Source organism: Macrobrachium nipponense, chromosome 9, assembly GCF_015104395.2.
Source record: "Macrobrachium nipponense isolate FS-2020 chromosome 9, ASM1510439v2, whole genome shotgun sequence".
NCBI lineage: Eukaryota > Metazoa > Arthropoda > Malacostraca > Decapoda > Palaemonidae > Macrobrachium > Macrobrachium nipponense.
In genome coordinates this window covers 59,054,237-59,062,821 of record NC_061110.1, presented here as the reverse complement: position 1 = coordinate 59,062,821, position 8,585 = coordinate 59,054,237, and positions in this window count along the sequence as shown.

Sequence of the window (8,585 nt, the reverse complement as noted above, 5' to 3'; positions counted from 1 at the left end):
TCTACAGGGAGCTTGATAAAAAAAAAATGGGGTCATTCATTCAGATTAGGATGGCTTAGCATTCGTACAAGGCATTTCGGGATTATCATAATTCTCGGCTGATAAAGTACCATTTCTCCTTGGGACACTGGAATGGACGAAGCTGTTCCAACTTTTTACATACTGAAATGTTTTGTTTATTCTTGTTCGTTTGGCATTGATGCCTTAATATATGGAGGAAACCTGCAATAATATTATTATCATTATATTTTAAGTAATACAGAAGTGAGATCAAATCAGGTTTCACAAGATCGATTCTTTACATAGCAGATTCTTTATCGTGCACCGTATACATATTGTTACTTAACGTGTGCTCTTTGGACCAAGGTCTCTGATATTCGGCAATGACTCAGTGTGTTTGGGTTTTCTGATTTTCATTGACTTTCATTCAGGAAGTTATTTCATAAATGAGTTCTTTATTATATAGGAAGAAAATCACGCTATTCCCCAAGAAAAGTAAATGTGGGTCTTGTTGGTTGTGATTTATTCTCAGTTCTCATGAATCAGATTTGTTTTTTGAACTCCTCACCGCCACGGTATGGAAGAGATCTGGCCAATCATAAAGAAGCATTTGGTACAGTCTTTGCCTTTTGAGAATGTTCGTTTGACGTAGTTGAGTTGTAGAGAGATTCGTGTCGTGTGAATTGATCACAAAGACAAAGGTTCAAGAATGACTGAAATTGATCAGGTAGTAAAAATGAGACGCTGAGTTAAGATTCGCTGGGAGAACTTTTTCATGGCCGGTGGAGAAACAAATGTGAAAAAATATCTACGATACAATAAGACTTATTTCTCTTCTTCCAGTTGCATAAGTTAGAGAAATAAGTCTTATGCGGACCCCTGCCAGCTTTTTATAGCAAAATTATTCAGGCATGAATAAAGAATTGTCGTCCACAGAAGGGATTCCTGGTATGAGGGCTGAAGCACTCCGGGCTAATCACCTGCGGTTCATGTCCGGACCTCATGTCTAGTTTTTATCTGCTTTTTGAAGCTGACAAACGTTACCAGATCATCAAAAGTTATGCTCCTCTCTCTCTCTCTCTCTCTGTCTCTCTCTCTCTCTCTCTCTCTCTCTCTCTCTCTCTTTTCGCTGATGATAAAATTAGTGGATCCTGGATGTTGTAGTGGTGTTTGTCTGTTAGTGCCATTATAATTTTGTATCCTGTTGACGCTTCTTTCAAGAAGTGTAATGGATAGAGTACTAAGTTCATGTCACTGTCCGATATTATCAGAAAACTTGAAGAAATAGTCTTGCTCTTTTGCATTTTTATCTTCATCTCGCCGTCCGCGGTAACCTTACTCGCAACAATTTTGAAATAATCGTTACATCTGCTTGAGAGGAGTCTATAGTTCATGTACAACGATCTTGAAAAAACTGTAGAACCGATTTTATCCCTGAGCTTTTAGTCTCTATGGTGAACTTTTTTCGTAACAATAATTTTCTAGTTTTTCAGGACGTCTTTTCTGTACAATGTTTTTGAGCATTCGATATTTTAGGTTGTTCTTACACATCATCTCTCTCTGCTCCTTGGGCTTTTTCACTGGAGAGTCTCGTGGGTGGGTGGGTGTGCTCTAGTGTTTTTTCCAGTATCTTCGTTGCGCGGTAGTGCCATGACATACTATAGTTCTTTCATCGTCAAATTGATTTAGATAGTATTCCATTTCGTTATGGTAGTAAATTATGATGTTGATATACTTAAAGGTTTTATGTATCCACTAGTGACTAGGGATGTGCCCAAGTATCGGAATCGGTATCGGTATTGATATCGGTATCGGTGGTATCAGCTAGTTTTTGTGGTATCGGTATCGGTATCGGTGAATTTCTGGCCGATACCAGACGATACTTTTGTCATCAGTATAGGAATCTAAAATCCTTCTAGGCTGGCATAATATTAGTTTTGTTGTACCACTTTTCATTTCTAGGATAATTATATTGAATATTATCTTTAATAAAATTATAATTTTAACTTGGACAGTTCAGATGGTCCAAGTCCAGTATGAGTTGGAATTTGCAAAGGGATTTGTGCTTTTTTTTTTAGTTGAATATTTTGTTGATGTATGGTGAAAAACAAACTCTTGTGCTTTCGTAATGTTATTTTTGTTTGTGTACTAGTATCTCATTTTTCTTGGGATTACTTAATAAAAACAGTATTATGTAATGTAATGAGGCAAAAGATTAACCCCTCCATCACCAGAACCTTTCATAATCTAAATGAATGAGTCTGTTAACTGTTTCTAGTCAATATATAAATTAAAACTTAGAATAAAAGTATATATCAGTGATTTCAGATTGCTCCTCACCCCATGAATTCGAGTAAGCACTACGTATCTAAATTATTAAAAGTCTTCTAATAGTAGCCATAATATAAACCAGACTGTATCCAGTAACAAAAGGATTAAATACTAAATAGTTATACTTGATGTTTTTTCTCAATGAAATTTGTGCCTTTGAAATTGTTTATATAACCCTATTATATGACCTTTCAACTTTTGAACCTTTAATATACAATAACCAAAGAACAAGAATGATTTTAGTAACAATATATATCTCCTAAATAACAGTAATATGGAGGTAACAGGTATCGGTATCGGTATCGGTATCGGTTTTAAAAGCTGGCGTTAACTGTTACAGATCAAGATTATTTATTGAATTTGCTGTTAATAGAAGCTTGTCAATCAGAATGATCAAAATTTGATCTCTAGTTCAAGCTGCGCTGCCACTGACCCCATTTTGAAAAGAATGCACTCCAATTTGTGGATATTTTCCACGGCTGGCTGTATTCTCTCTTTCTTGACCAGTGACTCTGCACACACTTTCGTCATCTGAGTCACCCTAACTAAATTTCTGGTTTCATAGGATGATTTTAATGATACCTGTAAGAGATATTACAGGTTGTGATCTCGTGTGCTTGCAGTTCACATTCAGGTGTTCATGTTTCATCCCTTAAGTCTTGGATTACAATATGACCACTTTCATGAAATCACTTCAGTTTTCTATGAGATCTTTAACCCTGATTCACATAGACCTTGTCCTTGGGGCATTTGATAACTGAATGCTCCAGCCGTGGAGATCTTGGGGATCGAACCCTCTCAGACCAGTGGTGAGGATGACAGGTGCATCCTGAAAATTTATAGAAAGGATCCTGTTACGATGTCATTAGCATTTTTGATTTAATATATAATGTAAGTCGTCCTAATCGTTTCCAAAATCATTCAATCTAATGAAGATTTGTCCGAAACTTTTACAATACCTGGTATTGGATCTGCCTGCATGACTTCAGATTGCGATGTCAGATCATATCCAGTCATTCATTCATTACTTCATCTTTTAGGCTGAATCAGTTGTAAAAATCATGAAAAATGATATCGGCGTCTATGACCTGTGGTACCTACCACGATGCCAGAGATCCCTTCACCAAGCAGTCCATTACATCTTTCGTTAATGAAGTCTCTTACAGATTCTGCGAACTTTCTCTCCGCCATTTATTTGGGGGACTTGACTCGTCATTTTCGATGTCATTTCTTTTTTGTCTGCTGTATTGAGGTTCCATAACCTAGTTTTGATATAAAAGTCCCTAAGTGAGACTGATTTGTACACTCAACGGAAATGTCTCTCAGTTTTGTTATAATGTTTATTCTTTTGCTGCGGAGTCAGCAAGAGCTATGAATGAAGACGTCAAGGTTTTGTTTTCTTCTTTTTATCTTGTCTGCAACACTAACTACGATGCTGGACGCGTATTCGCAACATGTGTTCTCTCCAGATGTTTACAGATGGTTTCTGTTGCTATTGTCATTGGCCTTAACTGGCATTTTATCTCTTATCTTGTCAATGACTTTTGATAGTGTGTATAAATTCCTGGAATATTTGAGTGATCACTGACCTCTGATACTTTATCTCGCATACATGACTCCAAAAGTGAACACTTTTTTTGGGGGGGGCCTTGTTATTCGTGATTGGCGTTTTTCATTCTATACTCCATATTTGCGCTTTTGCCTCAGATAATATGATGCCGAAATGTAAAGCGAAATTTTTCTCTCTCTGTGCTTGATCAAATTCATCTCCTGGTCCTTTACTCTAGTCCCCCAAACTTTTCTTCTATAGGCCCCTTTAGTTTTCTCCATTTTCATTACAATTCCAAAGATGTTTTCGTCTGCTTTTGTTCTTAACTTTCCTCAAAATCGAAAAGGTTTGTTCGTTTCCTTCCTATTCCAACCCCGACCGTAAATTGGAAATAGTGTAGTGGACATCGCAAAGTACTTAATAAATGTATGTATGCATGTGTAGGTAAGTGGTTGGATGATGAAGATAAGTGCGTCCTAGAATGACTGCTGAGAAAACAAAAGCCAACAGTCTCAGCGACTTCTTATGCAATGTAGGGTTTCCTTCCAGTTTCACCTTCCAGTATTCCGTGTACTTCATTTTCTCTTTTTCTGGTTCTTTTTATTTTGCCCCACCTTTATTTCGTTGAAATAGAGAGGTCACCTTCAGATGGAAGATGATTACACTGACTCTGCCGGTCATTAGATCCCGAAGCTCCTCCTGCCAGTCCTAGTGAAGTCGGGCAGGCCTCTGGCTCGTAGATAATTATTGTAATTTTTCCGTGTTATTAGGAGCCACGTACTTAGAAGCTAAGATTTGTCACACGAAGATGTTCCCCACAAGTGGTAAGCTGCTTCAGCGGCGTGGTTGGTATGGTATTAGCGTCCCACCTCGGTGGTCGCGGGTTCGATTCTCGGCCATTCCATTGAGGAGTGAGAGATGTGTATTTCTGGTGATAGAAGTTCACTCTCGACGTGGTTTGGAAGTCACGTAAAGCCGTTGGTCCCGTTGCTGAATAACCACTGGTTCCATGCAACGTAAAAGCACCATACAAACAAACCCACAAGTGATTATGAACGGAACACTTATACAAAGCTGCTGGAAGCAGGGGATATCCACCATTTTGTTGACATGTGAATTCAAAGTCAAAACCCAAAACTAAATCAGAACTGTGAGAGGCAAACTGTCAATCCATTAGAAATGAGATGGTTCTGCCTGACAGTCCGCACTTTTTCTCTCCACCCTCAGATCTTAAAAACTACGCAGGACAGAGGGCTGCAAATGGGCTATGTTGATCATCCACCCTCCCATCATCAAACATACCAAATTGCAGCCCTCTAGCCTCGGTAGTTTTTTTTATATTTAAGCCATGATCTTGCATCTGGCACCGCTATAGGTTGCAACAAAAGCCACCACTGGGCCTTGGTTGAAAGTTTCATGGGGCGCGGCTGAGAGTTTCATACAGCATTATATGCCGTACAGAAAACTCGATTGTGCCGAAGAAACTTAGGAGCATTTTTTTACTTCTGTTGTTATGGACCGAAGTGGCTGAATATATACTGGATAGGAATTTGATAAGCTTATATTGATGGTTCATTGGTATTATCTAAAGACTTCCTTTAAGTAGCTAATTATTAAACTCATGCAAAAGACTGTTTAAGAATTCTTTCAATTAATAATTTACCGGACAATTCTTTTTTTTCCCTATTCTAGCTCTTATCTTAATCTGCATGGTCGTTTACCTTCTATTCTCTGCTACAACGGCTCCTCTTTCCTTTGTGCTGAGATTGGGCGGAATTTAGAAGTTCAGATTATTCTTTTTCTTATGAAATTATTTGGTATTCCTTTTATGAATCATCTCCTTATATACATATATATATATACAGATATATATATATATATATATATATATATATATATATATATATATATATATACTATATATATGCATATATATACATATATGTATATATATATATATATATATATATATATATATATATACATATACATATATGCATATATATATATATATGTATATAATATATATATATATATATATATACATATACATATATGCATATATATACATACATACACGCTTCAACTTCTAGATGTTATTATCTAAAATAAGAGAGAAAAGAAAGCAAGTTCGAAAGCAAAGGTAACATGAGCTTCATAAGTCCTTCGTTAAAGGTTCTATTTCGAGAAGAAATTGTGCTCAGCCCTGTGGTCAAGTAAACAGGATTTCTACCTTTTCTCCCCAAGTGGTTGAAGCTCAGTGTGGCTGCAATCCAGCAGACAGTCTCACTATTCTCCCCTTAAGGCAAACAGATCACGGGGCCAAAACACGCTACCAATTGGGGTACGGCAGCTTTGCTCAAACAAGTTATCTATAAAGCGTGAAGGCTGCAGGTGTAGGGGATTTTGCCAGCCTGAGCTTGGTCCCTAAATCAGGTGACATGGCCTTCCATGGCCATTGACGGCTCACAATTTTAATAGTATTACAGACGGAATTTTATTAAAGGTTTAGCGTGTACCTTTTACAAATACTCTAGGCATTTCAACGTTACTTATAAGATTTTATCAGCATATATCTAATTGTTACTATCTTGATTTTATAACAGTCTAATACCATCGTTTTCATCTTGTATTCCGGTTTGGTGGGTTGGCCACCTCCCAGCAACATTGTCATCAATCAAGATTACAGCAGTGACAATTCAAGATTTTTTGAATGTGCTTCAAAATCCAATTTTTGGATTTTCAATAAACATTTAGTCTTGATGTTAGGTACACAATTCATTTAATAAATTACAAAACCAATTTGTTAGTTTCTTGTTACACTTACAGAAATAAATGAAACGCATCACATTTTCTGGTTCTTTGCAATTGTCACATGGTTTACTATTTGATATTTTCATCATATACAAGCTATCTTTTGTGGCCAGAATTTCATGAACATATTTGTACAGAATATCTCTATCATAACTGTTAATAAATTTACTGCTAACAATTTCCCAGATAGTTTTCCATTTAAATGAAGGGTACCAATTTCTTTTCAGTTTGTGGGTTGAACTCTTCATCTCTCGATGATAACATAAACACTCATAGAGTTCACATTTAGGTAGTCTTACTATGGCTGCAGAACAAAACGAATATGTATACGTCCTGTGACCTGTCAGTTTCTGCCTATTTCATAAAAAAAAAAAATCGAGAGCTATGTCCTTTTCTATGCTACTTTTTTTTCAAAAATTGCATATTTTTTATATGAAAATGTGGAAATTACTAAGTTATCAATATTAGTAATTAAAATCGATATTCTGTGAAAAAAATTATTAACTATTTAGCAAAAGGTCATGAGCATTCTGTAAGGGTAGCTTCAGGTCTGATGTCACAGAATTTACCCCCTAGAAGAAGAGTTCTTAACGGGGTATGAGAACCACATGCTGGGGCATGGGGCTTGATCTTCCGGATATTTGTATATGTTTGATTCTGTGTGTCAGTGAATACATGGGTACATTTTGTAAATAAATATAAAACTAGAAATGTTTTTTATTATCTTGTATGTTCTATTCCTAGCATTAAACTAAGTAAATTAAGTTATATTGTCAACAAATAGGACTTAAGTGGACTTAAGCAAAGGGGGTATGGAACCATATTGGGCAATTCACTGGGGGTCTAGAGTCATGGAAAGGGTAAGAACCCCTCCATTAGAAAATTAAACCCCATTTAGCCCAGCTCTCCACCAATTTACTTGCGCATGGGTAGACCTGGTATTCTTTAGACCTTGCAATAGTTCGCGAATTCTTTGGTATGCGCTTCAAGTCTTTTCTGTGGAATATGGCTGGCCATTTCTTCCTAAAGGTATTGTCATTTAGGCATGAAAAATTTGCATAAATATTCCTTTTTGGTACAGTTGCGATGGTAGGTGACGGATTCATTCCATCATTCATTTTACAGAGCATTCTGGAAGCCAACCTATTATGAAAACAGCTACTCCTAAGACAAGTTGTCGGGAATGTAACTTTTTCATGAAACGTGGCCCAAGTTGAGGTATAGGTAAGGCTCTGTGGTGTAAAGTTGAATTAGCATTCATTTTGAAGTTAACAAAGCAAAACCTATAGGAATTCACCCCCAACTCTTTAAAAATCTCCCCTCCAGAATATAAACTTGATATTTACTCAGGAAAAGGAAACTAAACACTCAGACGACCTCTGTACAATTTTCGTATTGCTGAACGTTTCTTTATGTTCTTTCTTTTCTTCTTTCTTACTCTTGCTGGGTCTAGACAAATCTTATGTTTTTAGTCTTATTACTCTTTCTATTTAGGTATGTGTTGGGCCTTTTAGCCATATTTTTAAGTCTTATAATTCATTCATAGGCAGAGAATTCCCTGTGTTGGTGAAACAAGGTTTCTTTGTTTAATTTTTGATAGATAGCTGACCTGGATTCCACATCTGAAATATATTAAGGCAAAATGCTTGAAAGCAATGAATTTGCTGAAAGTCGTGTCTCACACTTCGTGGGGTGCAGACCGAACTCAGATGTTGAGATTATATAAAGCCTTGGTCTTTTCAAAATTAACTGATGGGTATGAAGTGTACACTTCTGCAAAGCCAAATAGCCTTAAAATGCTCAACTCAATTCATCATGGAGGAATACGGTTGTGCACAGGAGCATTTAAATCATCTCCCACCGAGAGCATGCTTGAATATGTTGGTGAGGT